Raw genomic sequence first — 18,580 nt, 5'->3', positions numbered from 1 at the left:
GCGTTCCTTAAAAATAGCCGGTGTTTGCAAACGTTTGTCTTAAAACTTCTTGCCTGAGACGTTCGAGGCACGATGTGGTTGCCGGAGGCTGTTAGCAGTCGGGGTAGCCTCGTGCGGCCCTGGTGAAAGCGGCTGTAGACTATGGCTGCTTGTGCGGTGGTGGCGGCGCTGCTGCGGCGCAGCTCCTGGCTGCACAACCTGAGAGACCGCGGCGGCGGTGGGAGCGCACCGCAGAGCGTGCGCCGGCCCCTAGTTTGGGATGGCTACTGCAGTAAATTATAGTTTTCATAGAATCTGTATGATGTTGTGTGAAAACAAGGTTGTATTGAGGGATAAAAATGTCTGTGGAAATATGATTTGTTGTCCCTTTTTGTTTCCGAATTGTTTTTGGCTGGAAGTCAAGGCCAGCAGGCTAACAGCAAAGCCGTCTCAAGGGAAGCATGCGTGAGCTAGAAAAATAAGAGTAGTTTAATTAAATAATAAAATGCCAATGTAATACAAAGGTATAGCATGCCTGTGTGTGTGCCTCTGTGCACTTTGCATTTGCATACTCTTAAGTCTCCAGAGAAAGTCTGAGTCTAAAGATACTATCAATAGCCAAAAGTCTGTGCTTTGTTTCAAGACAATTGATTTCCTTAAAAGACACTTTCTTTTTAATTCCAGTGGCAATATTAATCGTTATGTTTAAATTCATCTTGTTTTTTGAAGAGTGTTAGGCTTCCTTTCCTTTTTAAAAGTGCCATCGCTTCTTACTTTCGAAAACTATTGAAAGAATTTAATAGCCTTCTTAATATTCAAGGCTTTATACTGTGTAAATCTGCTAGGAAAAAAAAAGCCCCAAACCCCAAAATGCACATTATTTCCCTGTAGGAAAGGGGAATACTTGATCCCTTCATCATTTTCCTATGTCCACGTTCTTGGATAATATGGAGAAACAGCTTACTCTGGTGTGTCTTAAACACAACTTGTTTCATTTAGCACTGAAAAATGAAGCGATTTGAAAAATTAAATACAAGTTTGCCTTCCAAGCGCGCACAGGCGCATCACTCACGCCTGTCCGAGAGCGGGCGCTGCGTGGCCGTCGCCGCCACCGCCGAGGTGCAAGTTTGCAAACCAAGCCCTGGAAGTAAACTTACTGATGCGTTTCACCTCCGCATACATAACTATTTATTGAGACAATAAAAAAACTTACAGATTTCGACTAATTGCAATAACCAGAGCAGGCGAATACGGAAGATCACACATGTAACTCTGTCTTTACCTGATTCAAAACAGCTGCAGTAGCTCTTAATTAATGTTAGGAACCAGTTCTAAGTAGTCTTTTTTGCTTTAAAATCCTTGCATGCTTTTGCTTCCTGTTGTTAAGAGCTAGCAGGATGACTCCTTTCCCCAGTCCTTGCATAGCCTTTGGGAGTTTGTCCCTTACACGTGGTCTCACCAGCCCACAGGTGAGACCCTTCTGTGCATCTGGGGCACCTGGAGTTCCCAGTCTGCTTCTGTGCTGGGTCTCATCCTTTTCTTTGTTGCATTTTGCTTTTAGTTTTTCTTTCAGTCTTACTGTACTTGAATGGTCTGGTATTATTGGAAGGAAGTTAGAAATTGTTTCAGAGTTCAAAATGGTGTTGCACCTGAATAGGTTGAACGATCTAACCATTTTGCATGGGGTCTTAGTATATAGTATATAGTAAGACGACTCGCATTGCAGTCTGTACGGGTTCGTGTACGCATAGGGTATTTATGGATGTCTGCTTGCCACAGATGTGAATTTTCTTTGATTTGGGGGTAAAAAGATAAACCTCGAAACTAAAGGCAGAGGGTGCAACTGTAAGCTCGAGGAGACAATTTACCAGAAACAGACCATTTTTTTAGCATCATCTGCTTTAGGACCCAAAAGTGAGCCTGCGTTTTGCATAGATTCTCTACAGTAGTAGCAAGTGACCTAAAACCAGTATCAAAGAAGTATCCTGAATCCAAATATACCCGAAATCAAACAATAGAAAAAATCACGAGGCGCTGATAGGGTTGCAGCATCACGGTATGCACGACACGAGTGCTACGGGGGGTGTGCGAGGCGCTGGAGGGCGGCGGGCTGCTCCCGACAGCCGGTGCCGCGCCGAGCTGAGCGCTCCGCCGCGGCGCTCAGCGGTGGCTGGATGCAGCCCTTGGATGCAGCCCCCCGCCCGTGCACGTCCGCCCGGGGCTGGGGAGCGGGTGAGCGATCGCGGCGGGGTGAAACTGCGAAAGGGGAACTGCCAGCTCATTGCCGCACGCAGGACAGTTGCCTGGAGAAACCGGCAGCCCAGCTTCCTCTTTTCCGTTCGAAAAAGGACCAACTGCACACAGCCGATGTCCACGGCTGTTACTGGGCACTGGATTTCTTCGGTCCAGAACCCAGAAGAGGTTTGAAACCTTAAAACGCCAATAAGCTTCAGCCTTTTGGCAAGCAGTTGCACGTGCTGTGAAGGAGAGCGCAAGCCTCAAGGGGCAGCCCAGAACAGGGAGCTGCTGGCCACCCTTCATCCTCTTCCCAGGCTCTTGGTACCAGTGGAATAGATGTTGTCGGGATCCTGCAGCGGATACATCCTTTATTCCAGTAAAACGACCCGATAGCTGAGGTTACAGTGCAAGAGTTAGTGCATTTCTTTTTCTGAATGATCCTTTTCCGAAGGATGCTGTTGTACGCTTCGAAGGACGAATCCCGCAGAATTCAGTTGGTATGGACATTGATTTGCTCTCCGTATAGGTCGTTTCATTGTACCTCCGTGACCATGCTCCGTGCTTGTGTAAAGCCAATGAGGATCTGACGGAGAAAACTTATTACGCTGCCTACTCACTCTTCATCTGCTCACTCTTCTTTTCTGTGGTTTCATTCATGAAAATGTGAGGAATATTAGGAAAACATTAACAAAAAGTACAAATAATGAAGAGTCTGATCCATGGAATAGGGTCTTTCTTCCTGCCGTACTGCATGCAGGTTCGTGCAATGTGATGGAAAAGTAGATAAAATAGATGACCAGTGCTCAGGCAGGAAGGAGAAAAAATATTTCTAAAATAAGAATCTCTTGAATTCCTGCAAGGTACAGAAGGAATAATGCTTAATGCTGAGGTTGGGCCATCTGTTGTCTGTTCTCCAGGCTGCAGAACTATCAGGATCCACCAAATTATTAACAAGTATGAACCTTCAGGCTTAAAATAAAATGAAAAGCTACAAGTCTATTGCAAGATTTCTGGGGCGTGTTTTCATATGTATTAAGAAAGATTAGCTTATCTAGACAGAAGATATTGAAGAAAACTTAGTGAATGCCAAAGAAAACATTGGAAGTGATATTACAGATAGTTCAGAACCCCCTAAAGCGTTCAGTTGTCACAGGAACTTGAGTAGCAGGAATAGTTGTGCGTGCACCTTTTTCCTAAACCCAAGAGGAGTGTGCAGATTTTGTTGATTTCTGAAAGGTAAATTGCTACCTCCAGATGTGATGCATCGCTCTCTGTAGATGAGTTCCTGGAACAATTAAGGAAAACTAAATACCTAACGATATTGAACTTGCTACCTATTAATCTTCTGGCAGGAAAAAACCCAACAACCTCTCTTTGCACAAACAGCAGGAATGATCTGAGGTTTCCATTCCTGTACTTTATTCACACCAATGAGAGAAGAGGTCAGATACACAGCAACCCATTTACTTCAAGATGATTTTTATTTCAGAGCCTAGGGCCCAATTCTGCTCTCACTGAGAACCATAGCAAATACAACACTGATTACAATGGGAGTGGAAGAAAGCACATCCTGGGACCATTTAAGACCATTGGAGAGAAGTCATCTAAGAAGCATGTACTGAAGTTGTTGTCAAGACACTTTTGAAACACTGGCTTCATTGAAGTTAATGACAAAAATCTCATTTCATTCAGTAGAGTCAGGAGTTTGCGTGTTGTCTTAGTTCTGTGCTACTTACCATTTCCCCAAATATATATTTTTTTAAATTGTGCTGATTTTGGGGAGATTAGCAAGGCAGTAGGATTAAAAAAAAAAATTTGCCTATTTTATTTCTCCAACCGTTTTTCTGGTTTCCTGTATTATTCTGTATTATTAGTTTGGCACTCTAGACTGTAAATAAGAGCCTGCACTTCATAGTGAAGGGCAATACATCTGTTTCTTTATTCAAAGAGCTTAATGTAAATCAGCACTTTGTAATACAGTGTAAACTGGTAAAGCCAAAAAGAGTTATAAGAAAGAAGAGCTTTGCTGCATCAGCGATCGGGAAGCAAGGATCTGTGCAAGGGTGCGCGTGAGCTTCGCAGGGGCAACAGCGAAACGGCTCCCGAGAAGATGGAAGCACATTGTTCGGGCTGGAGGATAGACTTGTGTAAATCACAATGCTTTGGTTTCCCAAATGACAGATAAAAATGAGGGGTTGTGTTAATTCTACAGTGTGTATAAAACATTGATATTCCTTGGTGCAAGAGGATCTGGATATACAAAGTACTATTATTAGACTAATAGTAGCGTGTGCTGCTTAGAGTACCATGGATCTACTAATCAGCTAATAGTCGATAGGACCAACTTTGAATAATCCAGAGCTATTGCGCTTTTCTGAGCGATACTTAAATTAAGACAGCAATGAATAAAGAGAAATGCAAAGTGAGCTTGATGGCCAGAAATCATACTCCCTAGATTTCCAAGGCAACACAAAATTAGACAGTTCTTTTAAAATTTGGACTACGCCTTTCTGGCAAATGCGCAGTAACTGATATTTAGTTTTCAAGGTGTTTTAGCTTAAAACAAAATCCAAAAATCCTAAGGTGACTTGTTTTTGCTACCAACGCTTTTGGAAAGGGAGTCTAAATGTTGTCTTCGGACGTACTGATGTACTCGATGCTCCAGAAGCGCTCTCTGGAGCCAGCTGGACCCATCCCACTTTTAAACGCTGAAGCTGGAATGAAGTGTTGAGGTGAAAGCTGGTGCAGTTATACCTGCTCAGCCAGCTTAGGAAGAAAAAAAAAGCTCTGCTTCCATAACGTAGTAAATTGCATCCGGAATGAGAACATACCTGCTAGCCTTAAGCTTGACGCAAGATGCTGCGGTAAGGGAGAGGCTGATCGACAGCACGAGGTAGGAATGATGTTCCTACGTGCTCTGTCCGTGTTTCACCTTCAGCTCCAGCCAAGCATCCTTGGAGGCTGCTCAGCAAAATGGCTTCTTGAAGCATCCCCGCTGCAGGAGATGTCCCAGCACAAGCCACCTAAACTTTGGGCAGCTCTGTGGCATCCCAGCGTTTCCTGAGGTGATCGATGGTAGCAGGGGCAGCTTATTTGGCAAAGGTATCCGGACCAGGAGGCTCAGAGAGCTGGAAAAGGCAGACGGAGGGCTGCAGCTTTTGTATATGTTCCCCCTCCAAGTCTCGCTGACCGCTTCGGCAGGAATGAATGAGCGGTCTCGTAAGGTGCTTGGCCCTCTTTTCTCTCCGCCCTACCCGAACCACGCTGACACGTGCCCCGTCCGTAAGCTTCGCTCCCAGCGTTCGCCGGCGTGGCTCGTGGCTGGCGAGCCCGCGGCCGGGGGGCTCGGCGGCAGGCAGCGGCGGCGGGGCTGCGACGCGGGGGCACCTGTAAAGACGGCGCTTCTACAGAGAGCCTGTGTGTGCTGTAACGGCAGGCGTATAACTTCACTGACCGCTTCTCCTCTGTCTTCGTTTTGAGCCTAATACTTTCTGCCGTACGTTCTTCTGGCTCCCTTTCCACCCGTCTTCTCTTCCCTCGCTCTCTGCTTCCCTGCGCTCTCTGCTGTCACCCCGGAGTCTCTGACCCCGTTCCCCTGGACCGGGAGCCAGGCGGTTTCCGAGTGAGGTCGAGCGAACGTGCCAATTCTGGCTTTGGTCTCTAGAAACTCACTTCAAAGCTCGCATAGACCCAACCTGAGTTAAACCTTCTTGAAGCCGATAATGTTCTTCTGTATGCTTTTCAGTCGGATCTGGCTCCAGGTATTTGTTGGACATGATGGTCCTCCTTGGCTCTTTCGTGACGTGCCTTCCCCTGCGGGATCTTGGCTCCGCTCTGCTCTTCTGCATCCCACCTTTCCGTGCTCCCCTTTTCCTCTGCGGCGGGGCGACACGGGCAGGACACACGGGGGGCGCGTGGAGGAGCCTGGGGAGGCTGAGAGGAGCCGTGGGCACACCATGGGGCTTCCTCAGAAGGTTTTCTTATTAGATACACGCGACCTTTTATGCTCTCTGTGTTACAGCTGACACAGAGGGAGCGAGTCTTTGGCTTTGCTCCCTCCGAGCAGGTGGCAGCATGGTAGACACGCTTTCCACTTCACTCGGAAATGCCCCCTTTGCCATCTCTTTGCCGTCCCCTAAGTTGCAACAGGATTCTTTGAACGTTTCCCATCAAGGAGCAGAAGGAAACCCTTGGGTTTTAATTTTTGAATGTCTGTGGCTCGTTGGGCATAGTGGAGGGAGTATATGGTACACCTTTTGTGTAGAAATAATAGAAATATTGCTGGAAAACTTTAAAATGAGTATAACAGAAATGAGAGGATATGCACTTTCTGTGGCAAGTGCATATAAATTAATTTAGCCTGGCTGCCTATGTCTCCGTGTCTGTGTGGCCAATAAGTGTGTAAATCCTTGCATAACACTGTCCGCATGCTGAGAAGGGAATGGACAGAAATAGCTGTTGCCCTTTTTTTTTTCTTCTTCTACAAGTACTGGGACTTCCTTTTTCTGCTGTGAATTATTGAGTTGTTGCAACATCTCTAATTACATGAAGAGGAGTCCAGCAAAGACAGAAGGGGAAAAAAAAGCAGGAGGGATTATCTTTTTATCTGATATGTACTTGTAAAAGGTCCTTCTTCAGTGCTTCATTCAGCAGGAGATTGAGACTAATGCATATTCTAAAACAGGCTTCTGTTTTAAGCCACTGAAGAATAACTATGATAACTATTACAAAGATACCTCTGGTAGCATCGCACTGGGGCTTCCCACGTGGCAAAGACCTCACAAATGACTGCACAAATGTTGTCCCATGCATTCAGATGCTTTGGGTTTCCTTTACCTTGAGCAGCAACACTTTCTTCAATATCTTGCAAAGCCCTTTGGGGTTTTGTTTTCCTTTTTTTTTTTTTTTTAATGGCCTGACCACATTTTCACAGTAAATAACAGAAGCGATAGCTTTCTGATTTCAGACGGGGAAGGTGTCCACAAAGGTGCCGTGCGTGCCTGAGTTCAGAGCTGCCGCGCTCAGAACTGCTGCTAATTTATACTTTGTTCGTGAACGTCAGGGCAAAGAATCTTTCAGTTTTATTGGTATTGTATACAATAAGTTATTAAATTTCATCTCTGTAATACACCTGCAGTAAAATAACAAAACATTACTGCACTTAAGGAACATGTGTGTGTGTTGCAGTGTTCCACCCCTCCCTTCCAAACAGCTGCTTACGGATTTCAAGATCCATTGTATGTATTCCCTAGAGCCCACCTCTAATAATCGAGACACATCTGCCATTGCAGTATTATAGGCATATGTAGTTTTATTGAAAACTATACCTGTATATAAAAAAAAATTAAATAACTCCTACCTCAATTAAATTGGCAAGCTACCTTTTCTGAAGATCATATTGCAGACCTCTTGAGACACAGTGAGGTCGTTTTATTCTTCTATTACAAATCACTTTTTGTATTTTTTTGCTTAGTGAAATAACTAGATTTCCTCACATTTTGATGGCAAGATTCCTTTACCTGTAATAGTTTCTTCTTCATTCTCTCTGCCTATAAAAACACACAGAAACTGTACTAAGATGATAAAAGATTCCTAATGTACCAAGGAATTTGGTACAAAATCTATTGCTAATCCATTTTTTTGTGATTAGATATGAAGTGTCAATGCCCTTAACAAAAGCTGCAGAGCTTCGTTTATTTGTTTTTAAATATTTGAACATGCTGACTTCTTGACTGGGCAATATGTACTTACCAGGCACAGCTGTGTGTGCATGTGATATGCTCCCTGAGAAGTACGGTACAAAAATAAAATTACGCTGTATTGTAAGTGTAGTCTTTGGCTAAACTGAATTCAAAGAGAGGAAGAAATAGGTCCTTGCCCCTGGAGTTGCCCCCAGCTGTTACCGCCGTACTAACCGCTCGTGTAGGTATAGTCATGCATTTGGGGCAAGGAGGTGCAGTGAAGTCTCAATCCGGTTTCTCTGGCTGTGTCAGGCCGCGTTCCTGCCTCAAGGGTGAACGAGCGATATTAAAAACCACAATTCTGGCCGCTGTGAGGTCAGTGGCAAAGTCCCGTTCGCGTCCGTGGGGCCAGGAAGCAGCTTCTCCTGGTGGCTTCTGGGGCCATTGACAGTTTGTGAAGATTCAGCCCTGTCCCAGCTTCTGCGCGAGCATCTCACTTTGGGAGGTGGAATCATTGCTTCTGCTCCAGAAATTAGTTCTAGCGCCCATAAACTATCCTCCCGTGATCATGGGTACATTGTGGACTAATGTTTTTGATGTTACAGCACTAAAATAATGACATAAGAGATAAAATTTCCATGTTAATCAAATGTATTAAAAGAACAGACTTAAGTTCAGATGTCTGAATGGCTCATTTAGCAGAATTCCTCATGCATCCAGAAAGACACGGTTTCATTGTCCATATCATAATTGAAGAAATGCTAAAACCCAACACTGCAATTTAGTGGTAAAAGGCAGTGCTTTGCTCCTAGCCCTTTGGATGAGATGTTAAACTGAGGGCTATTTTGTTGGAAGTGAGCATTCCAAGGGCACCCTTCGAGAGCTTATAACCTGGCAACAAAATAACACTGCTATTTGTAATGTGCGATAATAGGTTTATGTTGTGGTTGAGTGCTAATAGGAGCTCGCTTTGCCTTTGCAGTCGCTGCACTCTGACTTTCCGTGCTATCGCGGATGTGAGCGTTCTGCAAAAAGGGGAACGATGGTTGCCTGCTGCTGCACCGCAGCAGATTGCCACCGCGCTGTGCTGCACGTTACCGGTTCGAATCCGGTCGGTATTTGATGGAAGACCTCCAGCAAAAGGGGAGGCTGCTCTGAGAATGAATTCTGGCAATTGTCAGGACTCAGAAAGGACTGTGAGTGCCTCAGTGTCCAGGGGGATCGCTGGCGATGCTGTCCTTGGCATATACGGTATGGTGTGCTGGCTATGCCGTAGCTGCTTATAGGCATCTTATAATAAGTATATAAACTCAAAAAAGTAAAGAAATGGGCTGTAGGAGTAATGGCTGAAACCATTTTCATTGCATGCTTGTCTTGGTGCAAACAGGGGCTCTCACCAACCATTTGTTGCTTCCTGCGAAGCCAACAGTCTTCTGCACCTCCTGGAGCTTCTTAGTAGTGAACTACCTATTTCTTTCCCTGTCTCCATTGATAAGCCGTGATCTCCCTGAATAAATCCAATAACCAGCATGCTAGACGCATCAGCTCTGCAGCTCAATCCGTTGCAGTGTAATGACAGTCCAACCAAGTGCTGAAGGAAAATATCGCTCTTTGCATTAACAAAAATTCATGTCGCTGTGGTGGTTGTGAGGGCAAGTACATAGTCTCACTGAAGATGCAGTAACTTCAGAGCTTGAATCACAGAGCGGTTGGGGTTGGCAGGGAGCCCTGGAGATCCCCTGGTCCAAGTCCTGCTCCAGCAGGGTCACCTCGAGCACGCTGCCCAGGACCTTGTCCATCGGGTTTGAATATCTCCGAGGAGGGAGACTCCACAACCTATCTGGGCAACCTGTCTCAGTGTCCAACCACCCGCACAGTGAAAAAGTGTTTTCTTGTGTTCAGATGGAATTTCCTGTGTTTTGAGTTTGTGGCCGTTGCCTCCAGAACGGCTCAGTTAATCGAGTGTTTTGGATTCTTGAGTCCCAACATGTTAAATAAAACTCTAACTTCACTGGCAATTTTATGGAAACATTGGGAGAAGAGAAGGCACTTGTGTGTATTCAGTGTGCCCCCCCCATGTACAAACACGCATATGCAACATAATGATCACGTGTTGCGCTAGTGTTGACCTGTTTTCTGACTCCTCTCAGAGAAAACAGCCTTGTAGCTTCTGGGAGGACTTGCCTGCTCTGTTGCTCTCTGTTTTTCCATCATTTCAGCTCCAGAGTTATCCTTTCCCGTGGAGGCACCTGCCCTTCCCCATAGCTTCTTCTGAGTCCTCTCTGCAGGTCTCACTTTTCTCAGACATCAGCTGTTTTGTTTGTCCGTGTTGGGTTCGGTTGGTGGCGGGGTGTTTTTCTCTGTGTTTTGGGTAGCTCTTGTCTCAGTGGCGTCTAGGTCCTGCCTGGGGGCCTGTGCCTCACCCTGCGCACATAGAAGTAGAGCGTTAAAAAACGTTCTTTTCTTCAGGTCACCCTCATATTTTCTGAATGTGTCAATCTCCTACAGTTGCCACAAATCCACATGGCCATTTTTGTGGCATTTCCCATATGCCGCCGCATCGCTCTTTTCCAACAGGCCGTTCCCAATAGCCTTTTTCCTGCCCAGAAGTCGCACTGTTCCTCCACTGCCCGGTTCTGACCCGTGGTTACCTGCTGCTTCGCGGGGGAACGAATTGCATCTTAAATCACACTTAATTACCATGCAACTAGAGACAGGAACTTCACATGCGGTGTAGCTCAAGAAGGAGAAATAAGATCTTTTACAAGCACAGATAGATACAGAACAGTAGTTATTAAAATAATCACTATTCTCAGTGTGCACACTGCAGGTAAAATTTAGTCGGGATCTATACTTTCTAAGACAGCTGTTAATTCTCTTCTGCAATTCGCAAAATTTCTCTCTTGCTTTGCAATCTTCTTTACAGTATTTGTTGTTGCGGTTTAAACAATCTGAAAGTTGTCCAAGTCTCTCCAAGTTTCAAAATCTAGCACTTCTCCTTAGCTTTCACTTTGCATGGGCTAATAATTATTTTTTCAGTCATTCAAATACATAATTAAATAGTTCAGTACATGAATGCACTGCAAAATCAGGGTTTTCACAAACAAATGCCATACATTTAGACAGCAAATAATTGCAAGTCCTGTACAACCAGTAGAATTTTTTTGCCTGTATTACTGCATACTCTTTGGGAAGGTCCAAATAAACATAAGTCCATGATGTGTATATTTTTAAGAGTTGTCATACTCCAGTAAACCTTCACCACCTTATTTTCGCAGAAAGCTCTTTAACTTCCTTCTTGTTAATAGCTGGAGAAAAAAAAAGAAATATGTTTGCTTTCCATTTGAAAGACTGTCTTCTGGTAGTGCAGAGGTGCCAACCGTGAGCATCAGTCCAGGCTGGCATCAGCATTGACCTTGGGGGGAGTTTTTGTTTCCAAGAGACGCTCCAGCCCTGCTTCTAGCGTTGTGCAATTTATTCCTTTGCTTTTGGCTTGGGAAAGGAGCAATTACTTTTGACAAGTAGAGATTTCAGGGAATGCATGAGAATATGAATCTTACCATCTATTTATGTATGGAATAATTAAAAACAATGACTAAGTTCTGCTATCATCCTTCCTAAAAAAAGAAAACCCTCAGACACCTCAAACACACAAGCAGTATCAGATGGCTCTCTAGTTGTCATGGAGCAGTCCCTACTTCTTTTTCTCATTCTTCCTCTTCTCACAACTGCAGATGATTTTTCAGCTTGTTTTAATTCAATATAAAAATATTTTTGTAGGGCAACAAAGTGCCCTGCATTCCGTTTAAATGAGGATTTAGGTTCCTAAATCCCACCCATGTTGCATGTACCCGCGGGGTGTTAGGTGCACCCCTCGTTCTCTGGCGGCCCTTCTGTGCATCCGTAGCTGGTTTTCGGTGCAGCAACGCCCAAGCGAGGCGTCTGCCTCTGTAGGCTGGGTCCTGTCAGCCAGCGAACCAGAAATGTCCTGTGGTGTGTCTTTCTTGCTTCCCCTTTCCTGTTTTGCTTGATTTTCATTGTTCCCCTTTTGTAGCTTTTTTCCCCCATAACTGACTCGTGTTGTGCCGTTGCCTGCGGCTGCTGTTAGGATGCCCCTGGCTGGAGTCCGAGCCCGTTGCGGGAGGGGTTGTCTGGATCCCCCCCAAGGGGGAGAAGCAGCACTTGAACAATTTCGTACCTCTAAAACGTGCATTTCGTTATTTGGTGCATTGTGCAGGTGATCAGACTCTTCTTTCCAGTGTGTGAGGTTTGTCTTCTCTCTTTTAATACATATTTTGAGGCGTTTGTATTATTTGGGCGTAGTAAAAGCGAAAGCAAAGAACAAAGAAACTCACATTTTTTATTCATAAAGGAGTTGAGCGTGAGCAGCCGCAGTGCAGAATTCCCACCCTAAGGTCTGTGAAAGCAGGTGGGCCCTGGTGGGGAGCCTGGACCCTCGGTAGGCAGCACTTTGCGCTGTGTTTTACGATTCCTTGCATTTTTGGCTCCTCTGCTGAAGTTACCAGCGTTAGCTGCTTAGTGCCAACCCTCACGCTGGTGTTCGTGGGCCAAAACCGTTGAGGACCGAAAAGCACCTAGCAAAGAGCAAACTCTACGCAGCCAGAGCGCCGAGCGGAAACGTTTTTGACCGCCGCTGCTGAGAGGTGAAAGCACAAGAAAACTTCAGGAAGCCCCGGTGGCCCCCTCCTCCGGCGCGGCAGCGCTGAGCTCTGCCAGCTTTGCACTCAGGATGTTTTCCGGATTCTCCCCCTCGTGCCAGCCCTGCGCGACCCTGTGACAGGCGTGTTGCAGCCTGTGGGTCCCTCTTGCCGGCGTCCCGGCGTATCTTGCCTCCTTAGCTTAGGAGTGGGGTTTTTAAAGATTTTTTTTTTTCCCTCTTGCCTTTGAAAAGTGCCAAACACATTGCTGGTGCTTAACAGCTAATAAATAATAATAACACAGGAGCCAGGTATTTCTGTATGCAGATGAGGTGTGTGTCTGCCAGGCATTCAAGTCTCGCTGCAGTGTGTTGAGCAACAATGGAGAAGTTAATATTTTTATTTCGTTTTGAAGTTAATGACAGAATATAGCCATCTGTCTTCATGTTTATAGGTCTTTCCATTTTTTTTAACTGTTTTCTTTCTTTGAAAGCGGATCTCGCTTCACTGTCAACATCTTTTATTGGTAGTAAGGACAAGGTAGGCTATACTATAGTTCAGGTGGAATTATGGCTGTTTTCCACATCCTCGTCTTTCAAAATTGTCTGGGGAAAAATGCATATAAAGACTAATAAAAACGGCCCATATCACTGATATGTAATATACTTGGGTATTTCTCTGTCTCTTTTCTTACGTACCACTAAAATATACAGGCTACCTTTACAATGCACGTGTGGGATAACAAGATGCTGTGTCCAAAAATAACGTTTTTGGAGGAAAGGATTTTTTTTACTTAATATACTGCAAAAAATAGCAATTAACTATGCAGCATATTATAGCCATCTACAGAGAAAAGAAGCAAGAAACTGCCCACTGCTTTATGTCATCTTACTGCCTTATCTTCCCCATGATGTGAGAAGAGTGATGGTCTACTTTAGATTACCAACGTAATCTTTAGTATATCTCTTGTGCACAAGATACAAAATAAGTTATTTCCACAGTTTGACAGTCCTGCTTGCTTTCTTGCTCCTGAACATTAAGATTTTAAGGACCTCAGACTAAGGTTTCATGAGGCCACCCGGAGTCAGCAAGAAGAGTCTCCTGTCTGTTATCCTGCAGCTGCATCTTGCTGGGAACAGAGAATTGCTGCCTTTTTTCTCATGTTGCTTCAGTGACTGTTGCCCAAAACACTCCTCAGTAGTTGCATCCTGGTTCATTGCTCCCCTTTCTATAAGCCTTGGGCGTGAAAAAGTGATAGGGTGATAATTTTCCATGAGTCCTTACTATTTCCTTTTCATATATATATATCTCCAGGTCAACTCAAGCATAGAATGGTCATTTTTATCCATGAAGACCGTTCTTGGATGAACTTTGTAAAATGATGGATTTGTAGCCCGGCTTTGGAATACTTGTGGAAAAGTACCTTTGGTGTTAGTGCAAATCAGCACTCTACTTTTGGCAGCGTCGGAAGAATTTTTTAGCATATATATCCGTCTTTATCCCAGGGCATGACTGCAGTGTGATATTGGAGTCATATATGGCAGTTTCTACTGCTTACCGCTCATGCTATTTTGTGGGTACATTGCACACGCTCTTGATACCAAAGGATAGACTTCATGTGACCGTACGCTGTGGAGAGCATCCCAGCCCATTTTGGAGCTGCAAAGGTGCCATGGGAAATCACCTGTTTTAGCTATTTTTAAGCAGCATAGCAGAGACAGGTGAGGTTGCTTCCTCCTGTGCTCTTGCCACTGATTCTGGAAAGCAGAATAATGACACTGTGCCATCTTTTCCAGTTACTACAATCTCATTTTGAAGGTATCAGGCTTTACAATTTTCATACATTTTCTGCTGTCTTTTTACTTTCTTTTCCATTTCCCTCCTTTATCAGTCCAGTTGCTCCCAGGTACGTGAGATGTGCTTCCATAGGAAGTTGAATACGATTAAAAACAGCACAATATCTGTGAAACGTAGCACTCCTCACTGCTTCTGTTTGGCCTGGTGTTTCTTTTCTGCTGAGTAATTTAGCATAGTGGCTTTGATTTTTTTAACTATTTCTTTCTTTCGGACAAACAGATCCCACATTTTATAAAAACTTCTGTTCCTAATACTAATCTGAAGCAATAATTTCCTTCAGAGCCCTGCTTCCACATCGGCTCTTTTCTACATCTTTTGACTGTGGAAGTGTTATTACATTTTGTATTAATGGCTTGGGTACAAGCCGGAGTCAGACCATGTCTGCATGTAGTCCTGTGCTGGCCTATTTGCATCAGTACCAACCCCTGTGGGCACGAGCTTTGACCTGGTGGTTTTGCTGGTTTCTCTTAAGCCTGTGGTGTAGCAAAGCAGGAGCGAGGCTTCGCTCTGCGGTCTAGGCAAAATGAAACGTTGCCTCCAGGTCGGCAAAGGTCCTTGGCACCTTTGCCATGCAAAAAAGCAGGAGGAAAAGCACAACCCCAGCAGCAAGCTGGATGCATAGAGGGTCTTCTCTTCCTCGGATGGCCAAAATAGCCAGCAGCGGCGCGGCTGGTTTTCCAGGGCTCTGGTAGACAAGGCTAACCAAAGCAAGTGTCTGCCGAGTCTCTTGGACCACCTTAGGCTTCACGTCTTTTGAATGAGGTTAGCGTGCCTGTCCTTACGGACACGTCGTCCCTGCTGGAATTTGGGCAGCTTCCTAGTTACAGCCGCTTTCATTTGTGTAAGATAGGTAATATGAACAGGTGAGGATCGAACCATCCGGGCAAAGTCTTGCTGACGCTTTCTCCGTGCACGAGCGTAGTTGGGACCTCACTTCCGCGACAAACGTGCCCACGCGAAGAAACGCTGCGTTGGCTGCCGGTGAAGGCAGGGAACGCCGCAGCAACGCCGGCGCTCCCGCCGCTGGGCGCGTGGACGCCCGGAGCGTGCCGGGGCACCTGCGGGAGAGAAAGGGCAGATGGGGAACGTGGCGGCACGAAGCCCGGGAAGCGCCCGGCCTGGGGCGAAGCAGCCCCTGGCGAGAGGGATGGCGAGGAGGCTCGGGGGCGCGGGCTTCGCTCTTGCTTGCAAGCTTTGGCTGCAGCGCTGACCCGGCTGCGGGGCTGTTCGCGCTACGGCCAGCTCGCGCTGCCGGCCGGGGCTCTGGCTCACACAAATACCAGCGCGTCCGAGTTTCACCTGTGTCAGCAGAAAAAAAGGTGCTTTTTTTTCCCCCCTCCTTTCAGATTTCTCGTAGCAGCTGAGTTTGCCAGTTTTGCCGTTGTTGTAGGGTGCCTCGAATTTTTTGCCCTGTCTTAAGCCCAAGGTGACTTGAACGTTACAGATTTTACTTGGAAATGAACGTGGCTTTGCATTTTATTCGGCCTCAGGTACACAGCGCCTACAGCCTCAGTCCCCGCTGCAAAGCGCGTGTTTCGCCTGTACGACGAAAACGTTGCAAATAGCAGAGGAAAATTGAGATAGAGGAAAAAGGAAAGATCCTACCTTTCAAACCCTGTCTTAGTGTCACGAGTGTGTTTCATACGTGCTTGAACTACCTAGTTTTGGGGAAGAGGAACGTGACCTGGTCACACCGCGAACAGAAGCCTCCTGCCAGGTGAAACACCGCGTGATACTCTACACCGCTTAAGGGTTTCGTAGTTCTCGCCCAAGAACGTAGCGGGAGCGCGGGGCGACGTCGCTGCGCCCCTGCCGCGCGCGTATTCACAAACTCGCTGGCGATGCCCTGCGAGCAACCGGCTCCTCCGGGCGTCTCCGTCCGAGGGCAGCGCGTCCCGCGCTCCAGCCATCCTCGTTGGCGTCTCCGTCGCGATGACCTGCCCGCTCGCCGGGGCCACCTCCACGGGCTGGCGGGGAAACACCCAAACGCAGTTTATTTCCAACTTCTTGCATCCCCGTTAGGTTCAGATTCCACTGCTCGACATCCTTTTTAAAGTACGATTTCAGTTCCACTCCTCCGCTCCTTACCCCCAGCCCGTACGCACGCTCTTTCGTGTCAACGTACGGCTATTCCCTGGAGGATCCTTGCACGAGCTGTGTGAGGCAGACCCACACTAGTCATAGGCCTCGTACCTGGTATGCTCGATTATTTAAGGATATTTAAATTGCCTTTGGTCAGTGGGTAGCACTTTTTTCTGCACCGTCTTGCTTCTGCATGAAAAAGAGGAGGGCGCTCGCTGCTTATCCTTCGGACTGGTGAATAGGAGTGAGTTAAGAAAAACGTCCTCGGAGGCGCTTAGAAGTATTTAGCACGGGTTTTGTTGGGGTTTTTTTTTTTTTTGGACAGGGAGTTTATTTGGTCTTAGATGTTTGTATGGTAGCTTTTCTTTGGTTAAAAATATTGCTAACATAATTTCAGAAGAACACTGTTTCCCGTGCATTTGAGCTTCTGTAAGCCTTTTCTGTGTTCTCGTATCCAAAGGGAAAGCAATAATTATATCGTTAAAAAAGGGAATTCAGCCGCAAAACACCTTTTCCAGACTGAGACGTGTCAGGATATTTTACCCTGTCTGAGACAACTTCAGCCAGGATTTTTGTTGTAAGCTGTTTGTAGTGAAGTGCTTACACGGGGACAGGAACGATAATTGACTTGTTAGGTTAACAGGCCTTTTTTTAGGGTTTGCAGTAATTTGCCAGAAAGAAACATTTTAAGGTGAGTAGTGGCAGGGCATCCTTCCTGAATCATGTTGAAGTGCTTACTCGAACTGAAAAAACGCAGAGACCAACTAAGAAATTCTTGCCAGCAAGTCTTCAGTGTTTTTTCTCAGGGAAAAATAGTGCAAAACTGTCTTTCTCTGCCCAGCATTCACTTCTGCATGTCGTTAATCCTCTCTGCCTCTTATCTGTCTCCCCCCCAAAGAAGTGACCGCAGTGCTGATGCTTACCAGATGGTATAGGATTTGCGATGTTTGGAAAAGTGGGCGCTTACAGATGCTCTGAACTTTAGTGTTGCATAGAAATGTAGATATCTGGGTGCGGTGAAGTATGGTGAAAACCGGTGACACAAGGAGGTGCGTGAGTCTCTTCGCGGCGAGCAGTTCCAGCAGGCATGCCAACAAGTACGAGGTTTGTCTAGTTATTGTTCAACCTTATATCCAGTGATAGCTGTTATGGTACCTTTTATACCATATGTTAATATTCTGGTATTGTGCGTTTTTTTAATCTTGAAACATCTAATGTATCTGAACTTGGGTGTGCTTTGCAGTGCTGTTTGGTGGAAGACGGCAGCGGCAGCAATAGGCAGGCGTATTTCCCCTACTGCATGCATTTAGTTCACATTTCCGGGTAGAATAGCTATGAATGGATTTTTTTATAAACATGAAGGATGGTGTTGAGCAGTTGAACTATGTGATGACATCGAAATTCCCTTTTCTAGCATCGCTGTGTTGCTCTGTAAAAATGCAGCAGTCAAGGCTTAGCTCTGTGCAGCTGAACCGCAATCCTCCGAAAATCCAGCGCGGAGCAGGGGCCAAGTCCTCCCCTCCTCGGTGCCCGCTAGGCCCCCGATGGCTTCAGGGGATTTACCCTGGGCCAAAGCGAGGGCTGCTTGCTTCTGCACCAAATCTCTTGTCCTGCAGAACGACTCCACCGATGCGCCTCCGATGAGCGTATTGGCAGATTATTGGCAGAAGAGCCCAACTGGCTGCAGGTTTTGTAGGACCTGAACAACTACAGTTGTTCCAAGCTTGCTCCATGTTCTTCACTGAAAATCTTGTAAATACTATGGCACGGTGTTTTGGTGTGGAAAGGGACTATTGTCAATGGCTTTCCGTGAGTTTCCCTGAATGCAGATCATTCGGGGCTGAATTTTCTCAGTCGCGGGCTTTTAGGCAGGGCCCCAAGGTTCGCGGTCCCAGCCACGTGCACTTCCCTTCTGACGCACTGATGTTATAAATTGGGGCTCCTACAGCGATCTTAAGTAATTTCTCCTCCTGGAGAGAGGGACTCTGGGTGATAAAGCTGGTGTTTAATCAAAACTGCTCTGGTTTCTGGGATAGGAGCCATTTCCAAAGCCATGGGAAACGGCGAGGGCACAACTGCAGTCCG

At 46.0% G+C, this 18,580-nt stretch overlaps 1 protein-coding gene across 35 annotated transcripts in view; it reads left to right on the top strand.

Annotated features, from left to right (window-relative positions):
• Positions 1–18,580, top strand: part of LOC138064405 (transcription factor 4) — a 235,535-nt gene that overhangs the window by 109,703 nt on the left and 107,252 nt on the right. The gene's annotated exons all lie outside the window — the stretch shown is intronic.

Source organism: Struthio camelus, chromosome Z (genome assembly GCF_040807025.1).
Source record: "Struthio camelus isolate bStrCam1 chromosome Z, bStrCam1.hap1, whole genome shotgun sequence".
Classification (NCBI taxonomy): domain Eukaryota; kingdom Metazoa; phylum Chordata; class Aves; order Struthioniformes; family Struthionidae; genus Struthio; species Struthio camelus.
This window is presented reverse-complemented; position numbering and strand designations above follow the sequence as displayed.